We start from the raw sequence: 21,131 nt of genomic DNA on the forward strand, positions 1-21,131 counted from the left end.
AGATGTTATAACGAATAGAGTTGACTGCATTGATTCAGGAATCTTTCTATTTAAACTCCATATAAATAAAGGATGAATCCATATACGCAATAAAATATCAAAGATTCATGGTAATCCGAAATACTGTTTCTTTTTTTATATGCAAAATTTAGGAATTTTTGTGAATCAATTCCAAAGTTAAGTAAAAATAGAATATTCACTGATCAAATCTGTTATTCCATAGTCTGATAGATCTTTTAAAGAACTCACTAATTGGACGAGAATAAAGATAGAGTCCCATTATACATGTCAATATCAATACCGACAAAAATTAAATTTAATCCCCAAAGAAAGTCCACTTTACTCCCTAACTATTTATCTAACTAGTTTTTTTATCCTTTTTTTCAGTGGTTCCACATTAGTTATGTTTATTAGTAGTTTTACTCTTTCACAAACGGAAAAGTTTCTCTCTTATCACAAGTCTTGTGATATATACAACATATTTGCAAATTAACATCTATGAATATGAAAAAGGAATCCATGTTTGAATCATTCACAGTAAATATAATAATTCATTTTTATAGTTAAACTTAACTTACAAAGTATTCTTTTTGAAGAGCCAAGAAATTCCAAGCTTGGATAACACTTTGTAATGTTTTTTTTAGTCTATTTAATTGATTGACATAGACCCAAGCCCTCTAATCTAAATAGTATGGGAATGATTCATCGGGAAGAGTCAGGATAGCTCAGTTGGTAGAGCAGAGGACTGAAAATCCTCGTGTCATCAGTTCAAATCTGGTTCCTGGCATGTGGTTAATAATGGATACTGATATAAATTAATCTATGTGGATCGGTATACATAGTCGTTACTAGTCTAGATCATCATAACATACTTATCATTTGTGTATATAAAAAATGGATCCTTTTTGGTGTGGTGTCTAGACCCCATATTTTTTTTTAGGTGAGTATTCAAATTTAAAAGTCTAGAGGGGTGGAACTATCGTAATAGACAAGATTCATTTCAGATACATTAATTTAATTATAAATTTCTTTGGATTTTATTTCATATATTATATTTATTCACTCCTCCCTACGAGACCCTCTAGAACACATATAAGCGATGTGTGCGGTACAAAGTTCATGTTGCAAAACTCTTTATTTATTTTTTTTAGCACCCATAATATGAATGAGAGTGCAATGACTCTTTTTGATCTAGAACATAATGTAAAAAAAATCCTTGAATATCTGGAATCGTAGAAGTAAATGAAAATTAGTTTCTTATCATTCAATGGGCATCTTGGATTTCATAGAAATTAGGGGCAATATAATCCTTACGTAAAGGCCATCCTATCCAACTTTCGGGCATCAAAATACGTTTCAGGCGTGGATGATTATCATAAGAGATTCCCAACATATCATAAGATTCCCGTTCTTGAAAATCAGCGCTTTTCCAAATCCATAAAACAGACTGTCACAGCCCGATTTTCTAAACAATTAAAAAAAAATGAATATTTGAAATATAAATATCTCAAACATCACTTGGTTCAATTGTCTAAAAACTCAGGCTATGACGGGGTGGATACAACACATGTCAAAACCTAAAACCCACATCATAAAGAATCTTAACAACAAAAATCTCTAAATTCCTTAACTATCACTTTATTAAAAACTTTCTTCCATCCCAATACAAACATAAACAAACTTTAAGAATAACAATTTCCAACATCGTATTCTCATGTCATATGAAAAGAAAACTACGTTATTACATCCTTCCAATAAGAATCAGACCTAAAAGAAAACTAACGGACTGCTCCAGGCAAGAATCCCAAATCACACAGCGGTTCCCTTTGCCTTCCACAGTGTTCCCAAGAACACACCCACGTTGCCAAAACAAAGCAAACATGGGTCAGCAAAAATGGAATTTGCTGGTATGAGTAGACTAACCACATATAAATATTCAAAACTTTTCTTATCCCACTAACACTTTAACTCTATCATAACCTAATCATTCTCAGCTGGGAAGACAGGTAGTTCCGTCATCTCAACCGACATAGTTCTTCCCAAGAAAAACTTCCATTATCTTAACTTATTCTAATACTCGTTTTAATATCTAAATCATTTAATTAAAACTTACCGATATCCACTGCTATATAAGGGTAGGACCGCGTCCCTGCACAAAATGTTATTAAGTCCTACCCTCCTGCAAAATAAAGTTAGAACTTCTATATAACCTTTGTAGATATTATATTAGGCATTCAAAAGTAAACCCAAACACACTCTCACAATCAACTTAATTTCTCTTATTAATTAATCAATTACTTTTCTTATAAACATATTTCACAACCTATGTACCTTAGGTCATTCCTGCCACATTCAAGGAATACCCAACCCTACATTCCCGTACACTCAAGGAATACAACTAACCCGCAAGGCGAATACCTTAGTTCCTCTCTAGGGTAGTCCAAACAATCTGGTCATTCATGGCACATTCAATGAATACCCATATATAACGCTAACGGGCCATTTATGACACATTCAATAAATGCCCACCTAACCTATGACATCAACAGTCATAAAACTCAATTCCAAAACTTGAGGCGTGGAGAGTTCTAAAATAGTGCGGTAAATTTTGTTTACGCATTATTGAAATTTTATTGAATAAATTATCTCCGAGAACGAACGAGTATCTTGTTTCATGTATTTTTAGTTACGCGTTATTAATATACCGATGTCTAAGTGTCATAACGTTGTATATCATAAAAGACAAAAATCTCACATAATAGTTAATACACATACACACGTATATATAAATGTCTTAGCCTAAAGCCAAGCAAGCTAATAGCCCTTGACCTATCCTAATAACCCAAATTATAATCCGAGTTAAAAAGTCAAATTGGGTCAACTGGTCAAAGTCAACCCTGGTCAACAGTCAAAGGTGCATGGCTCAAAGGCTCATGATGAAGGTAATGGTTCGGACCCAACTGACCAAGCCCAAACCTTAGAACCCGAAAGTCTAAAAGTTGAAAGACCCATGTAGATCTATTTTCAATTATATGGACTAGCCTCAAACAATATTAGAAACTAGCCCAAAACAGTTAAGTGATTCAGCCCAAGAATTGAACTGAAACCGGCCCAAAAACTTTAAATTAAACTGGTCCACAAATAACTTAAAATCGGGCCCAACAAGAAATAGAAATTGGCCCAAAGAATTTAAACATTTCGGCCCAGCTAACAATAAGGGTTCGGCCTAACCGATTAGGCCCAAGCCCAAAATCGGTTACTGTTCATCTTATCCCTCCACCAACAGCCACCAAAACCGACCACCACCAAGCTCTAATCGACCACCCAATACAATCCCGCGGTTTTGATCCCCGTAACAACCCAAACAACATTAACAAAAGCGAAAGCTTCAATTAATTACAACAATTCCTTTCTTCAAAAGTAGATCTACAATTTCGGCCTCCATTAAAGCTTGTTCCAAGCTCCAATCGACCCCCACACCCACGCTTACACTACCCTATCATCATCAAACCCAAACAACAACAATATCAACAAAAACGCGTTCAATCAGAAATTATGTAGGTGTTTGGTTTGGGCAAGCCGCCATTAATGGAGCTTCGAGCTTCAACAGCACACTCTAATCTCCATCTCGACGTCCTCACACACTCAAACATAAACCCAATCATCCACAATCAATACCACAAGAGGAATTTAAAACACCCCAAAAGTATAAACGGTACAGGACGATTTCTAAGAGGATGGCGCCTCCATTGACGACCCCTCCAAGCTTCTACAGAACCCACAAACATCAATTCTCATACCCACACTTTTACAATCACAACCAAACCTTATTCAATCACACCACAACCATCAAAGTTCAACTACAACAGAATAGTTCAACCAAAACAAAAAGCGGGGCCGCACCGCCATTATAAATTACCCAATAAGCTTCGACGGTTAAATTCCACTTTCCGAAGTTTAACCGAGTTTAACCAGTTTTAATAACGGCGGTTTAACAAGTTTTCACATCAACAAGACGAATAATAATGACAGAAAGAGCAGAAACCATGAGTGGAATCTTTGAACAGTAAAGTTAGACGTGAATAGAAAACTAATCTACTCACCTGTAGTGTTCTCCGATTATCAACTAGCTACCAGGAAAAACCTTCTTTTCCTTCCTTCAGTAAAACTCCCATTTTTTTTCTAAAACCCTCGTTGTGTTTTTTTCCCAAAAACTCTAGGTGAGAAAACTCCCCGAAAAACAAGGACAACACTTATCCATTTACCTACGGGCTTTTATCCGTCCAGAATCTGGATGGATATTCTATATCTGTTTTATCTATTATCTATTTTCATTATTATCTTTATTATTATTATTATTAGGAAAACAAAGAATAAAAACACGGGGTGTTATAATATACGCACCTTAAAAGGATCTCGTCCCGAGATTCAAGGTAGAGTGCAGATTAACGAAACAACAGTACGTCAAACAATTAAAATGAGATATATGTGTATACGCAAGTATACACACCTTAAAAGGAATACACATATACAATATCATATAGATAGACATACTAATATGCAAATCACATACTTTGAAAATGTATCTATATACGTATTGAACCCAAGAAATACGTGTATACACTAGCATACACAACTCAAAAGAATAAACGTAATTAATTTATTCAATTGCCAACACTTAAGTAAACTCATTATTTTACAATTTAGCAAAACCCATATTCTTCAAGTTAAATCATACTAAGAAGGCAATGTAGTTCCTCTCACACCGAGGCAGTTAGTTCCACTCTTAGTATTTACCAACTAATCCAAAGGCGTTAAAAAATACAAAAAATACATATTATTTTTTTTTTTTTTTTTTTTTTTTTTAACGATCTTTCCTGTCAAAACTATTTGTTTAAAAACTCATATGTTTCATCCACCACCTTAGTGTTTACGCAGATATATCAACATTTCTCTCGATTGTCTCACAAACACCACATGTTCGAAAATAAAAATATAAAACGATAGATCTGATTCATATTATCAACGGCCTACACTATGTCCACCATCACATAGGATCAAACACCTACAATGTGAGGCATGCATACTGGCTCACACACCAACGATATGCAAGTATACACTGGTTCACACACCAACGATGCATACTAACTCTCTACCATCACATAGGATCAAACACCAACGATGTGTGTGTGGTATGCACACTGGATCACACTCCAACGATGTACATGTACACACTGGATCAAACTCCAACGATGCATACAGAGAGATGTTATGTATATTGGATCACACACCAACGATATACATAACTTGGACAATATCAAATATTTCAAATCCAACCTTTATCAAAAGGGTTTCTTTATTCCTTGGATAATTCCAATTTACTCAAATATGAAATTTTAAAATAACCATTTCTTCTTTAGTCAATACTTACTTAAAAATAGAAAACTCTGTTAGGAAAACAACACTATAACATGCAAAAATTTCGATTATAAATTTCATAAGAAATTAACCGTTAAAACAAGCATTTTATTTTCCTAATCATATCCCAACATTCCACTATAAAAGTACACACAAAACAACAAGCCAAACCAAATACCACAAATAAACACTCCTACTACCCATTCACCATAATCCGATGATCACCTAGACCTTCACTATCTAGGCTAACCTAGGCTCTGATACCAAAAATGTCACAGCCCGATTTTCTAAACAATTAAAAAAAATGAATATTTGAAATATAAATATCTCAAACATCACTTGGTTCAATTGTCTAAAAACCCAGGCTATGACGGGGTGGATACAACACATGTCAAAACCTAAAACCCACATCATAAAGAATTTTAACAACAAAAATCTCCAAATTCCTTAACTATCACTTTATTAAAAACTTTCTTCCATCCCAATACAAACATAAACAAACTTTAAGAATAACAATTTCCAACATCGTATTCTCATGTCATATGAAAAGAAAACTACGTTATTACATCCTTCCAATAAGAATCAGACCTAAAAGAAAACTAACGGACTGCTCCAGGCAAGAATCCCAATCACACGCCGCGGTTCCACTGCCTTCCACCTGTGTTCCCAAGAACACACCCACGTTGCCAAAACAAATCAAACATGGACTTGCACTACTAAAAAAAAGACTTATAATGACGGCTAAAAGCCATCATAAAACAGGTTTAATGACGTGTTTTCATTAAAAAAACAACCGTCATTATAGAGCCCGTCATAAAAGTTTATCAAAACCGTCATTAAATTTATGACAGTTTTACAAAAGTCGTTATGTACTTCAAAGATTTTATGTCAAAAATAAAGCTAAAACCGTCATAATAGGCAATGAAATGTTGAGTGTTATGTAGTAACCGTCATTAATTTTAGTACAATTGTCATAATTTTCAGCAAAAACCGTCAAGAAACATGTTCAATTTGTGATGGTTTTGACAAAGCCATCATAAAAATATACATTTTCTAGAAAAAAAAAATTATTAAAAATTATTTTATACCCAAAAAATTTAACAAATCATATGGCACGTATACAATCAAACTCCACTACAAACAACTTAACATGATCACCAATGTAACGAACTAGCCAGTTCGTGATCTATTCACAAAATAGAATCCATTACATTCCACCATTTCAAAAAATTACATACATTTAACCAAAAATATCCACAAAATATGTCTCAAAGAAAACGGTTTGCACGGTTTGAGTTTCATTCATCGAACCTTGTCCAAACTTAACCTGCAAAAGATCGAAGTCCAAAAAGAAAATAAGAAGAGTCTATCATTCGGAGAAAAGGACGAAAGGAAAAAAAAATGTTACTTCTGACAAGACGAAAGTGATAACACTAACTCAATGGAATTGCTAAACAATTGCAACAGCAAGACTAGAGTGCTAAAGAGTATTTCCAACCACTACTTGGATCACCTTATGGGGCAGCAAGTAGGCAACTAACTAATAAATCCACTCAAATGTATAAACCTAGCTACTGGTCATAAGACAATGACCTTTATGTCACAGACACTTTGTAATCGAGTTTGGAGACCAAGTGATATGATATTCTTTGCAATTTTAAGTCAATCGCTTGAACATGCAAGACAGGTAGCTTACCTGACCAAAATACCATAGCACGTCAGTTAGCGCATTGTAAAATGTAGATGTTGTTGAAGCATCCATGTGTTTCGCTTCTTCAAAGAAAGTTTGATCGAGCTTGAATCCATACATTTTCCATACTCGGATCCCCATTAGAAGTCTATGAGCAACACCATGCATACACCTTATTATTAAATAATCGTAGTTCCTCTAGTAATATGGAAGTCTTCAAATGAATTGCAGCAGCTGCAAGAAAACACCACTATAAACTGGTACATATTCTATATATTACATAAAAAAAATAAAAAACCACTTACAAACTCTATTAATAACATAGAAACAGATAACTACATCATAATATTGTGTTGAAATTCTTAAAAAGAAAGTCAATGCGACTGCTTAATGTTAAGGGATACATCATAGGCAGAGTATAGTTCAGCTTTATTTTTCTTGAAAAGGTTAACAATCCATGATGTATGAGCGGTTCAGCACAAAGGAGGGGACAAGGTATTTAGCACAATCCAGAGCTTAGAAGAACAATTTAAGATGTCTTGGATAACATAAAACCCTTCCATCATTATGCTAAACAAAATAACTAATATTTCCAAGAACAAAAATAACAAAAAATGGACGACTCTAAAAATCAATAAACCGGTACATACCTTGGCTTCAATAGTGGCATTTAAATTGAGTTCAAGTTGGGGTGAGATATATTTGATTATATTTGCATAGGAAACAAGTGGGGGATCCATGTAACATATTAGAAGAAATTATACTACATATATCACATAGATCTTAGAACAGTAGAACATGAACAAAAGAAAAAGAGGAATACCAGAGGTTAAACCTTGTGATAGAGCTTGAACAGGTCAATTTCATTCCTCCTCATAATCAGATTTTGCGAAAACAGGTTCAGGTTGGGTTTCTGTATATGCTGGCGCAATAAACTTAGGATCTTTTGCAGCTGCATCAGCATGCTTCAATATAGCTTCTCTTGGGTCCTCGTCCATCTATGTCTCCTTAATCATACCCCCTTGCTGCAATGAAGTTCAGTAAGTTATATATAAGTCTCTAACGTTGCCACAATGCTACCTATATGTTAAAGAAACTAGTTTACCTTGAGAAAGTACTGTGTCAATATACTTCCATTAGTAGAACCAACTCTTCCTCCAAAGCCAGGTCCAGTCATAGGAAGTTCAGGCTTATGTGACTTCAATGGGTCCTTCAATGCTTTTTCTCGCTGTAGTAATTTCATCATTAGAGAGACTAAAGCTTTAAACCAAGTATCAAAATCCCACCTTTGTTTCAGAATGGTTAATAACTTGAGCATTCAAGTATATTTTCTAAACAAATCAATGATTATACACAGACGAGTATCGACAATATCTCAGTGATAGTACAATGCACGAAATAGAGAAAATCATATCCAAAACACAAAGAAACTCACTCCAATTAGTAGGAAACGAAATGACGAAAAGAAAATAGGATTAGGGAAATTAAGACATGGATACATACCTTGACCAATCCAAAGCCTTCCACGACTTCCGTATCAATCTGTCGAAAACCCAAACAAAAACTCAGTATTGAAACCAATTAAACCCATATTTTGAGAGAAAAGGAGGAGCCTTTTTCCCCATGGCCAGAAGAGAGGCAAGAAAAGATTCAACTAGTCCTAGATTTCAGGGAAGGAAATGGAAGGCAAGTGCACATTCCTTGTGTTCCATTTGGAGAGGACGAATAAGACAATAAAAAACTTAATTATCTTCTAAAACCTAGCACTAGTTCTCGATGTTAAGAATGGTTTCTTGTTATGATAAAGACGATAAAAAAATGAGATAATGGAAATCAACCACCAAGACATTTTAGCGCTGGGAGAGCTGACGAAACTCTAAGTTTTGAAGGAGATAATGGAAGCGTACTGGAGATGGTCAAGTTTTTCCATTTTTTTTTTGTTTATGATATAAGAGTTTTCAAGATTTTCTATTTTACTAAAATTACTTGTTGACGGTTCAATTGAACTTACGAAAGACGGTGGCCTGACTTGACTCTTGTCGCTTTTAGCTTGACCATGGCTACATCTGCTTGACGGTTTATTTACTTGCCCAAGATGACGGTTCATTAAAAGTGGTGTAAGTTTGTGACGTTCTCATCAACAAACCTCAAAAATTCCATAAAGTTGTTGACGGTTTCTTGTATTAACTTGACTATTTTAGAAAACCCCATCATTAAATTTCACGACCTATTTGTCAGACATGACATAAAGCTGCAATAGCCATCATAAAACCATCATATTTTCACGACGTTTCTGTTATACATGACATAATGTTGCAACAACCGTCATAAAAATTTTACCAAAATACCTATCTTGACGGTTTTCAATAAAGCTGTCAAGATAGATAAAAAAACATGCGTCATAATATGTCATTTTTTTAGTAGTGTTGCCACTAGAGAAGCGGTCTGCAATCGTAAAGTTCTTTCCCTTTATCTACGCGCACGTTGAGCCAGTGCATATCGATTGGGTCGTTCAATTATGGTTGAACGATTGACCATCACGACTTGATGTAGGCCTTCATGGTTTTCGTCACAGTTCATATCTTTTTCAGAATGTAAGTCTATCTCGGACATACTCACAGGAGTAGTATTAATTGATATGAAATTCAAAATAGAGGTACCAATGAGATTTTAATCACCATAAAATAACAACATGAAAAGTTTCTAGCAGTAATATTGGACTTACTGGCTGCTTCGCAAAGAAGATGATCCAAGTTGGAGGCCAAAGGGAAAACTACGTGTTGTTGATACTAGAGAATCGTGGTGCCGGTCTTCGTAGCTAGAATGTAATGCTAACAATTGATAGACAAATTGCCTATCATTTGGACACTGTGATATCAGTGTGGGATCATGTGTGGAACCTCCTAAAACATAATTTGTAACTAACAAAGAAATAACAGTTCCAACTGGAGAAGTGATTTGCAATCGCAAAGCTCGTTCCCTTTCTCGATCTACGCGTGCACGTTGAGCTAGTGCATATCGATTTGGTCGTTCAATCACGAAAAAATGATTTACGGTCACGACTTCATGTGGCAGTGGATGTTCTGTTGTTAGAGTTACAATCGTCTCTGCTCTCTGACGTCGTATTTGCGATTGTGGTGTTTTACTATAACAAAGTTGTTCGAAATAGAACCCTGAAGAATCTGTAGTGGTAGTAGATTTAAAACCAGTATGGTTTTATTTCACATGAATTGAAGTTATACAAAGGAAAACTAAGTCTAGATAGTGGGCCGGTAGATCTCAATTTATGATGTCGTTTGCGTTCGAATGTACTCTTGAACCATTTCTCGATTCACTGACGCTGGTGTTTCACAATCCATGTTTAACTTATGGATTAAATTTTAATCAGTTTGTGTAATTGTTTGCATCAGCACACTGAAAGCAAATATAAGGTTACATTAGATATACACTTGACCTTATATTATATGCTGAGACCAAAACAATAAGGATTAAATTATGAATGAACATTTAGTTGGAGAATATCACCACCGCCCACCCCGAGAGTTTGTGTTACCTAAGAACTGAAACCCAAGGAAGTTGTTATCTTGAAACTAAAAAACCAAATAAGGGAAAACATCATATGGTAAATCTATTCTGTGTCAACACAAAACATCATTAAAAAACAACACTAACCTTGTATTTTCATTGCAAAACACCATTACAAAACAACGCTAACCTTCGTTGAGGCAATCAAAATTTTTTATTTCTTTATTTGGTCTTTCCTAAGGAAAACTAACCTGTTATTTTGAAAATCGAGGTGAGACGTAACAGAAAAGAGTTTTGTAAAGTAATGAATGGCACACCAACTATGACAAAAGTAGTTGGAAGAGAGAATTTCAACCCAAAAAAAGGTGTGGTTGGGATTTTTTTTTAACATTTTTTGATACACCTGTGATTAAGGTAGGGACTATAGTGGGGTATTCAATTTTAATTGACATACAAAAAAAACTCTTACCTGTGTAAATAGTTTTCAAATAGTTTTAATTGTTTGGAACTATGCATTGTGTATAGAATGTACGACATGTCGCTCAAAACAGAACCATATGCATTGAAGAGGGATTATTTGTTTTTAGGCTTTTTTATTGGTAGGGACAAGATGTTTGTGGAGTTGATAGGGACGGGAGTTGGTATGGTTTAAACTGTGGAATTATTTTTTTTATTAGTAACTGTGGAATGATCTAATATTTGTTGCACAGTGGAAATCATGTTGTGTTTTATTGTATAGATAGATAAATTTCTAGATTGAATTGGTAGTAAGGGTATGTTTATTTTAACGTTAAAAAATTTGTTATGCAAATTAAATATTTACATTATGTTCCATGAGTTATTATTTAGAAAGGTTAACGTGATGGCTCAACTCATCCGGTTAATTATCAAATATATGGTCAAGAAGTGTTGTTTCTCAGCTTAAGCAATAAGAAAAGGAGAGAATGTGGATGCTGATGTGGAGTCCTTGTTGGCAATATTTTATTGAGCTAAAACAAGGAAACAAACAACGAACAAAATTAAATCGAACTTCTAAAATCTCATCTTCTTAACCGTTCCGTGTTTCGTTTTTTGGATTGTTGGTAGAGTGATCTATTGGGGACAACGATACCAATTGATCCCCACTACTAAGATAACTTGCAATGGAACAAACTACTACTACAGACAAAAAATCTAAACTTTCACTATAACTAACCAAGCAAGCCCAACTCTCTAAACAACTATCACAAACAAGTTATAATAATGCAAAGAAAATAAAGCATACTACAACACAATATGTAACGTGGTTCGGCCAATGAGACATACTTCCATAAGAGCTAATCCTTTTATAAGTGTGGAAAGAAAGATTACAATCACTCCTCTCAAGTCTCTCCACCTTACTAGATCACTCCTCTCTCCTTACAAGTTTTTCTCTTTGCAAGGGTTTTCTCTCAATTTTGATAGCTCTCAAAATTGGGTTTCTATTCAAGACTTAGGTTTTCCAAAACCTTACTTCTAGTTTTTATAGTAACCCACAATTTCGCAGTTACTGTAGAAAATAGAAACTGCAAATTTAGACATGAACGCGAGCGCCCTCTCGGTAAGGCAAAATCGAGCGCGTGCGCGCTCTCTTATTTTCCTCAAACCAAAAGTCCAGTAACTTTGTTTTGCGAGAGGCTGAAAAAAAAAAACTATCTTCCTTTTCATGGCAAAGGCGCGAGAACACCTTAGGCAAGGGCAAGGGCAATCTAAGCGCGTGCGCACTCAGACCTCTTCACATCAACAGTACTTCAATTCTTTTCTCCTTCTTCCTCATGTGAGGGATAACTCCAACAATCTCCCCCTCCCGAATAGTGAGGGGGGGATACCTCCATGCAATTTCCAAATCAACAGGAGGAGTGTGCTACCATTTTGGCGGTAGCACAACAAACTTCAAACTTATCTTTTGGTAAGACTTTGGTCATCATATATGACCCGTTCTTGTCGGTATGAATCTTCTCAATGCACAAATGCTTGTCTTTGAGAACTTCTCTAATCCAATGATAATACACATATATGTGCTTGGATCTAGAATGAAAACTTGGATTCTTGCTCAAATGGATAGCGCTCTGACTGTCACATAGAACTACATAATATTTCTGGTTTAGCCCTAGTTCATCGAAAAACCTCTTCATTCATAGCATCTCTTTGCAATACTCAGTGGATACAATATACTCGGCTTCTGTAGTGGAGAGGACAACACACTTTTGCAACTTAGATTGCCAAGAAACTGCTCCCCCTGCAAAAGTAAACAGATAACCGGAGGTGGACTTCATAGAGTCAACATCACCTGCCATGTCTGCATCAGTGTAGCATTCAAGCAAGGTCTTACTTCCACCAAAACATAAACACGCTTTGGAAGTGCTATTAAGATATCTCAATATCCACTTAACACCTTCCCAATACTCTTTACTCGGATTTGGCAGAAATCGGCTTACAACACCAACGGCGAAAGCATTATCCAGGCTTGTACACACCATTGCATACATCAAGCTGCCCACTGCAGATGCATAAAGAATCTTTTCCATTTGACTCAACTCATGCTCACCCTTTGGACACATATCTTTGGTCATGTGGAACTAGCCACCAAGCGGACAACTGACTGGCTTCGCTTGATCCATGTTAAATCTTTTTAACATCTTCTCAATGTAGCTTTCTTGAGAAAGCCATAACTTCCCACTCTTTCTGTCACGAGTGATCCGCATACCAAGTATCTGCTTTGCTTGACCCGGCCCAAATCCTTCATCTCAAAGGACTTACTCAAGTCTTTCTTTAGCTTGGATATCTTGTTAATGTTTTGGCCAACTATCAACATATCATCCACATACAACAAGAGCGCTATGAAATCCACATCTGAAATTTTTTGAACAAACACACAATGATTGGAAGCAGACTTCATATATCCATGTTTCACCATAAAGGAATCAAGTTTTATGTACCACTGTCTTCGTGCCTGCTTCAACCCATACAAACTCTTTATCAGCTTACATACTAGGTGCTCCTTGCCTTTGACCTCAAACCCCTCTAGCTGGTCCATGTAGACATCTTCTTTAAGGTCTCCATGAATAAAAGTTGTCTTGACATCTAGTTGCTCAACCTCTAGGTTCATACTTGCGGTCAGACCCAATACCACCCTGATAGAAGTCATCTTAACTACAGGAGAGAAAATTTCATCAAAGTCAATACCTTTCCTTTGACCGAATCCCTTAACAACAAGGCGAACTTTGTACCTTAGGTGTAGATTATTCTCTTCATGCTTGACTCTGTAGATCCACTTATTCTTGAGAATTTTTCTTTCTTTCAATGTCTCAACTAAGTCGTAAGTGTGATTCTTATACAAAGAATTCATCTCATCATGCATGGCCTTCAACCACTTCTCTTTGTCTATACCTTCAAGAGCCTCTTAATAGTACATAGGTTCTCCTCCATCAGATAGTAAAACATACGTATGTGGTGGATACCTGGTTGAATCTGGTCTCTCTCTATCGGACCTCCTTATTACCTCATCTTCTTGTGGCTCAGGAGGATGCACTTTATCTTGCTCAGGTGGTGGTTCATGCACTTTATCTGCATCTTCTATATTAATAGGTTCTATCCCATCATCTGCATCTTCAAACCCATAGTTCTCTGCATTTTCAATGCATTCTACACATTCCACAGTAGGAACTTCTGGTTCTGAATCAACAAGATCATTAGTGAAAGCTTCTAGCTTCTCACCATCCTCAAAGTCTGCTATGGTTTGGTCTTCCAATAACACAACATCTCGACTTCAGATTACCTTCTTGTTAATCGGATCATAAAGTTTGTTGCCAAACTTTTCATCCCCATAATCCAAAAAAATGCATTGGGCTTTGTCATCAAGCTTGGATCTCTCATCTTTGGGAATATGAACAAATGCCCTACACCTAAATACCCTCAAATATCCAAAATTAACATCTTTGCCTGACCATACTCTCTCTAGATAATCACTATTCAGAGGCTTCGAAGGCGATAGGTTGATCACATGTACGGCTGTGTGCATTACTTCTACCCAGTAACTTAGAGTGAGACAACATGCATCTCATCCTCTCTACAATGGTCTGGTTCATCCTCTCGGCTATACCATTGTGTTGTGGAGTATTGAGAATGGTCTGCTCATGACGAATCCCATGACTTTGCAATACTTTTCAAATGGTTCAATGTACTTACCCCCATTATCTAACCGAATACACATCAAAGGCTTCCCTGTCTCTTTTTCCACCATGTTATGGAAAATCTTAAACACGCCAAGTACTTCAACATTGGTCTTCAAACTATATGCCCATATCTTTCTTGACACATCATCAATAAAAGTCAAGAAGTACAAAGTTCCCTTGTGGGACTTTACTTTCATAGGACCACATAAGTCTGTGTGTACTAGCTTAAGAACATTGTCATTTTTGTGAGACAGAAATCTTTGGAAAGACACCCTATGTTGCTTTCCTATCAAACAATGAGTACATCTATTTAATGCGTATATTTAATGTTTGGCAAGGCCTTTTGCTTGGCAAGAACTTCCATATCTTTTTCTCCCATATAACACAGTCTCTTGTGCCATAGTTCAGAGGAAGCTTCTTTTTGTGCCGCATTTAACTCTGTTTTACACAAACTAGCATGTACCTTGTAAAGCGAGTAAGTTTTCTTCCCTTTGGCTACTACAATGGAACCTCTACTCAGTTTCCATACCCCATTACCAAACGAGTTTAGAAAATTATCATCATCTAACTTTCCAACGGAAATTAGGCTTAGCCGAATGTTAGGGACATGTCTTACATCCTTTATTGTCAAGGTGTAGCCGACATTGGTTTCTACATGAACATCACCAATGCCTATAATCTTTGAGACTTCATTGTTGCCCAACTTCACCTCACTAAAATCACCCGATTTGTAGGTAGTGAAGAAACTCTCGTGGGGTGTGACGTGGTAGGAAGCACATGTATCTACCACCCACTCTGTACCTGAAACTCACTTTTTTTGTGTGTGAGATGGTATATGGATGATGTATATAGATGATGGTCGTTGAACAAAATAGAAGCGTATCAAAACCTAATTATCCCTTAATAAGTAAAGGATGAGTAGGGTATCATTCCACTTTTAAGTGTATGTTTATATGAAGGAGGGCATTTGGCAAGGGGTTTGAGGGATTAAAAACTATGATTATAGATATAGTAGATTCTAATACTAAACTAAACTAAACTAACTAAACTTATACTAAAGCTAAGAATTGGAAATATGGAGAGAATATGAGAGAGATAGATTCAAGAGATTCAAATCCACCAATGCTTTTGATTCAATGACCTTTTGCTTCATGTTGTTCTCAAGTAGACTACATCCAAGCAATCGAGAGAGTGTCGATGCCCTCTTAGATGAAACATCGTTAACAATTAACTCTACTCAAGGTTGTTCCTATGTTCATGTTACTAGTATCTTCTTTCCTTTTATGTGAGCTTGGGCAGCTATTCAATGAATCACCATCTAAGGCAAACATAAAAGAATACTTCCCTTACTCTAAAACAGTACACAACTAGAACAAAAGTAGAGAATAATAGTATAATATTCAATTACAATAAATAAAACCCTATTCTAGCATTATATTCAATTGTAATAAATAAAAGCATGTCACTATCAAATATTCAATTGTAATAAATAAAACCCTAAGCTAGCATGATATTCAATTGTAATAAATAAAAATCTTAATCTATACTTCCATCCCCTGGTGTGGGCAATGAAACTAATAACTAAAAACATAAATAACTAACCTGATTGAAGAACACCATAAACTAGAAGATTCATTAAACCTTAAACACCGGCTTCATCTCATCCCTTGAAGGAGAAGATTAGCCTTCCATATAGAAGGAAGAACACGAAGAACGAGAAGAAGAAGAGTCGAAGAACATAAGACTAGAAAGACTAATTTATTAAGACTCAGCTAGTTAAAACCGATCTTTTATTATTAATCTCTCTCTGCCTTAAGTTCTGGAGACAAGAATATAAGTGAATTGGCCAATTACATGAGGCACTTAGGTCCTCTATTTATAGGGGTGACAATGAGCTCTAGAAGCATTCCAAACCGTCATTTGTTTCCTAATACAAATAGACTTCTTTCAGAGTCCAACTTCATCTCCAAAACTGAGAAGGAATTGGCTACAGTGTCGATTCATGCGTCTGGACGCACTATTCATGCATCCCAGGCTTGATCAATGAGTCTGGACGCTCGATCCATGCGTCCCAGACTTGATCAATGCGTCTGGACGCTCGATCTATGCGTCCCAGACGCGTAAGCCTATTTTGTCTCTTCTGCTCTATCCTTTTATCCTCTTTTGCGGGCTTTGGTCCAAACAACGAATCATTTGGCCTTGGGCTTCCAAATATGCTTTAAAATAGGTCCAAGTCGCATCTTTAATAGCTTCAATTCCTTGGCCTTTTCCATGATTGTCCACGGGCTCCCCATGTGATATTTAATGCTCCGTATTGCTCTGTTATACCCCTTTTTTTCTAATATTCTACAAAACTCTCTTTTTCACCTGTAGGATCTTAAAACATAACTTACAAACATTATTAGTCCACTAAGATGGCTAAACAAGAGGCATAATCGAGGATTAAATTGCACTTTTTGAGCACTTATCACAACTCCCAACTAGCCTTTTGCTAGTCTTTTAGCAAATAAGATAAAAAAAATAGATAAGTGATCAAAATTACATCCTAAAAAATAAAATCCTAACTCACTTTCGCAGGCATCGTGATTGTATTTACCATATGCAACAAGGCTTTAAACCTTTAAGTTCCCCAAAAAGGACGAGTTATAGTCTCGTGAGGGTTTTCAGGTGATATACCCACAAAATCAATCAATAGCATGTTCAAGAATGATAGTATTTTTTAGAGAGAGAAATTCTTTACCCACTTAGTGCTTACTTTTTAAGGGCGGTATCCATTGCTAACTACATTCTTTGCAAAGACTTATAGATTATGATGGGAGATAGTAAAATTAACAAAATTCTCAATCAAGGCTTATGTTTGTACTTAGTCAATCTCCTATACTCTCCTATCCAAGAAACGGAATCCCTAGTTTACCTTTAGGCGAGAAAATCTCGACTTTCAATCCTCACCGGTCATACTCTCAACAAAAGAATCTCAGAAGATGGTCTACTATTTTACCTCATGTATGTGGGAAAAAGAATAATGCATACTGAACATCCCACATACTACCTTTGAAAAACAGACTTGAATGAAAGTAGTCTCATGGAAAGAATGTCAATCACATATGAAGTGTCGGGTCCTTCACTTTAGCATCCTCTCACCTATTCTAGACTTCGCACTACCATCTTGTAGTGATAAGTCATGGATTGTAACTTGGCTTGGGTATTGGTTTATGAAGGAAAGGTAAAAAGGATTCTAAGGTTGTTTTCGAAAACACTAAGGGTTTTGCTTTTTCTTTGGAAGATTTCTTCAAATTCTTTATTCAGAGAAAATTCTTCCTTTGTCTTAGCTTTTCCATCCATTCTGTTCAACTTTTTTTTTTTTTTTTTTTTTTTTTTTTTTCGGTGGTATATCCTTGATTAGTCTGATATGCTTGTTTTCCACTAGCTTCTTTCACTTTGAATAGAATGATGGTCTTCATTGTATCTCTCTGATATTTCCTTGTAATCTTCCTTTTGTGGTCTTTCTTCCTCCTTGTGCCCCTTGTATTCTCAGAAACATATGGGTATGGCTGATAAAGATTTTGGCTATACTCCTTGTCTGGAGTTGGGTAAAGGATAAAGGGTTTTGGAAGAAAATGGCTTATTGTAAGGCTCAAAAAGGTTTAATATGATGGTCCTACTAGGTGGGATAAAGGCTGAATGGGTTCACTACTTGACTTATCAGTATGATCCTCTGTTTTGAATAGACTACAAGACCTAATGGCTATCTCCCCAGTTGATGTCACTTCATGATTAACCAAATCAACGAATAATGAGACTATATTACAACAACATAAAGAACTGAAAGATGTTGAGTCACTAAGACTCAGATTTTTCTCGTAAGAACTCTCCAAAAAATGAGTATAAAGCTCAAGTCTCATAGGCTAAGTCTAAAAATTCTACTTCCAATTTACTAGGGGTTTAAATCTCCCTTCTAGCAAAAGTACACAAAACTGACCAAGTACTATGGTGGTGCCTTGATAAAGAATTCTATCAACAAGAACTATGTCCGAGCATAATAAATAGTCTAAGCGGTAATGAAATCAATAATATCAACTATCTATCAAACTCAACACTAAGCAGTATAGAATATATATCCCAGACTCATCATTAAAATTCATTTTTCTCATGCTGCTGATATAGAAAAAAATATATTTTAATTTTTGAAAACTAATTTTCGAAATTCATTTCTCAAGTACACCATCCCCTTACTTATGCATGCATTGACCTCAATGTATAAAGAAGTAAATAAAATGGATGAAAAAAAGGTAGGATATTACCATTGATGCCGAATTTTTAGGTCTTTTTACGTCAGATCCCCAAGACGTAATGTATTATCAATTTGAGTGAGGAGATCAGATTTTCTTACCCAAATCGATGAATGTTTGGAGGACACGAGGAGGTCTCACCTTGTGGGTTGTTAAAAATACTCTTTGATATCTTTGGAAAGATTTCTTGGTGAAATTGCTTCTCTACCTTGAACTATTTCAGGTCTGATGATTGTGTGATAGGCCTTGTGGTTCCCCTGTGTAGAAGATTGATGAAAATCTTTCTTTCTAACAGGACAATAGTATCTGATGTGCCTTTTACCACCACAGTAATGATAATGGATGTCCGGGCCGACCGTGGCTTCGAGGTGGGCGGTAGACCGGTTCACATCTTCTAGTTCGCATAATGATGGTGTAAAAGAAGCTTCAACAGTGCAATTCTCCTTATCAATATGGTTCACTTTCTACTTCTGATGCTCATTTCAGTTTCTAGATTCTGTTGTTTTTCCAAAACTTCTTTAAGCTGATTCTCTAGCAACTGATTTTTTTGGGTAGAAGTCTGTTGTTCATCCTGAAATGTAGAGTTAATCTTCTCAAGATATGATACTCTCTCTATCAATTTTCCATTCTGCTAACTTAATTTATGAATTTTCTGCAGAGATTCCAAGAACATGGCTAGCAACGCCTCTGTGGTGGGGTTCTCAGGTTCATCACAGTTTTCTGTAGATTGAGCACTTTCAATTGTATCTTCGAATGGGACAAATTCTTGTATCATACTATCAAGGAAGTACACCTCTTCACCTTCAGTGTCATCACAATCCTTATGCAACAGGTGAAAGATATTTATGTCCATGGACATCTTACCAAAGTTGATCTTCATTTCACCATTGTAACAATTTATCAAAGCTTTTGCGGTAGCGAGGAAAGGTCGGCCTAGAATAATTGGAATTGTATCAAAGGCTTCCTGGGTGTCTATCACAATGAAATCCACTGGATAGTAGAAATCGACTACTTGAACAAGAACATCCTCAACTATGCCTTTGGGAATCTTGGTAGAACAATTAGCTAACTTCAATTTGACTTTTGTAGGCTTTAGGTTCTCCAAGCCCAACGCTTGGTACACATGATATGGCAAGAGATTAACACTAGCACCAAGGTCTAAAAGAGCATTCATACCTATGAATTTTTCTCCTATCTTGCATGATATTGTAGGACTTCCTGGATCTTTGAGCTTGACTGGAGCTTGCTGATGGATAATAGATGTTGTTTGTCCAGCTAGAAATGCTCGCTTTGGAACATGAGTACTTCTCTTTATGTTGCATGCATCCTTCAAGAATTTGGCATATGATGGCAACCTGCTTGATCGCTTGAGAAAGGGATATTGATGTTATCTTTCTCAAATGCCTCCTTCATCTCTAAAAATTGCTTGTCCTTTTTGCTTTGAGCAAAAAATATAGGAAAATGTGCCTTTGGTACAAACACATCAGCATGTGTCTGCTCTTCTATCTCTTTAGAATTCTTTCATATCTTGTCTTGGTTGTCTTGACAAATGGGAGTTGAAAGGATTTCTCCCACTTCCTTTCGAACTTCATTTGAAATCTTGACCGATTGCTCTGTAGCAATGTCATCATGAGAAGGTAAGTCAACCTTGTTTTCAATCTTCAATCCTGATCTGAGAGTAGTAACTGAGCTGACATGATCATGGAGGTGATCAGTACTAGAAGTTGTCCCAATGTGGCATACATCTTCACTCCTCAATATTGGTTCCAATAAGCTAGGTTGAGTGGCTTGTGTCTTTACAGACAAAGCAGTAGTGAGTTTGTCGACCTTAGCCTCTAGAGACTCCATTCTAGAACATTGACTTGCCTGAGATTGTTGGAGATTCGAAACTGTGCAATAAGCTCTAGAACACTTTCAAACTTCTGATTTTTCTGTGATAGCAAAGTAATTGCATTCTCCAGGTTGGCAAGTGTGGCATAATTTCTCCTAGGATCAGGCACTAACTCTCCACTTGTA

At 36.1% G+C, this 21,131-nt stretch overlaps 1 long non-coding RNA gene and 1 other non-coding gene across 6 annotated transcripts; one reads left to right on the forward strand and one right to left on the reverse strand.

The window, feature by feature from the left end:
• Positions 1-714: 714 nt before the first annotated feature.
• Positions 715-787, forward strand: TRNAF-GAA (transfer RNA phenylalanine (anticodon GAA)). The gene has a single exon. It is a non-coding gene; the product is annotated as a tRNA-Phe (tRNA).
• Positions 788-6,506: 5,719 nt separating this feature from the next.
• LOC147488382 (uncharacterized) lies at positions 6,507-9,534 on the reverse strand. Of its 5 annotated transcripts, none has more exons than XR_015201604.1 (6): positions 9,120-9,534; positions 8,612-8,650; positions 8,240-8,336; positions 7,932-8,133; positions 7,115-7,342; positions 6,507-6,745 (listed from the first exon to the last, which is right to left on the reverse strand). It is a non-coding gene; the product is annotated as an uncharacterized LOC147488382 (long non-coding RNA). The 5 variants fall into 5 exon arrangements; XR_015201601.1 differs by having other exon boundaries at positions 8,214-8,336; positions 9,120-9,531; XR_015201602.1 differs by having other exon boundaries at positions 7,115-7,358; positions 8,214-8,336; positions 9,120-9,531.
• Positions 9,535-21,131: the final 11,597 nt, after the last annotated feature.

The sequence above is a fragment of the Coptis chinensis genome, chromosome 7 (assembly GCF_015680905.1).
Source record: "Coptis chinensis isolate HL-2020 chromosome 7, ASM1568090v1, whole genome shotgun sequence".
In the NCBI taxonomy this organism is placed as follows: Eukaryota; Viridiplantae; Streptophyta; class Magnoliopsida; order Ranunculales; family Ranunculaceae; genus Coptis; species Coptis chinensis.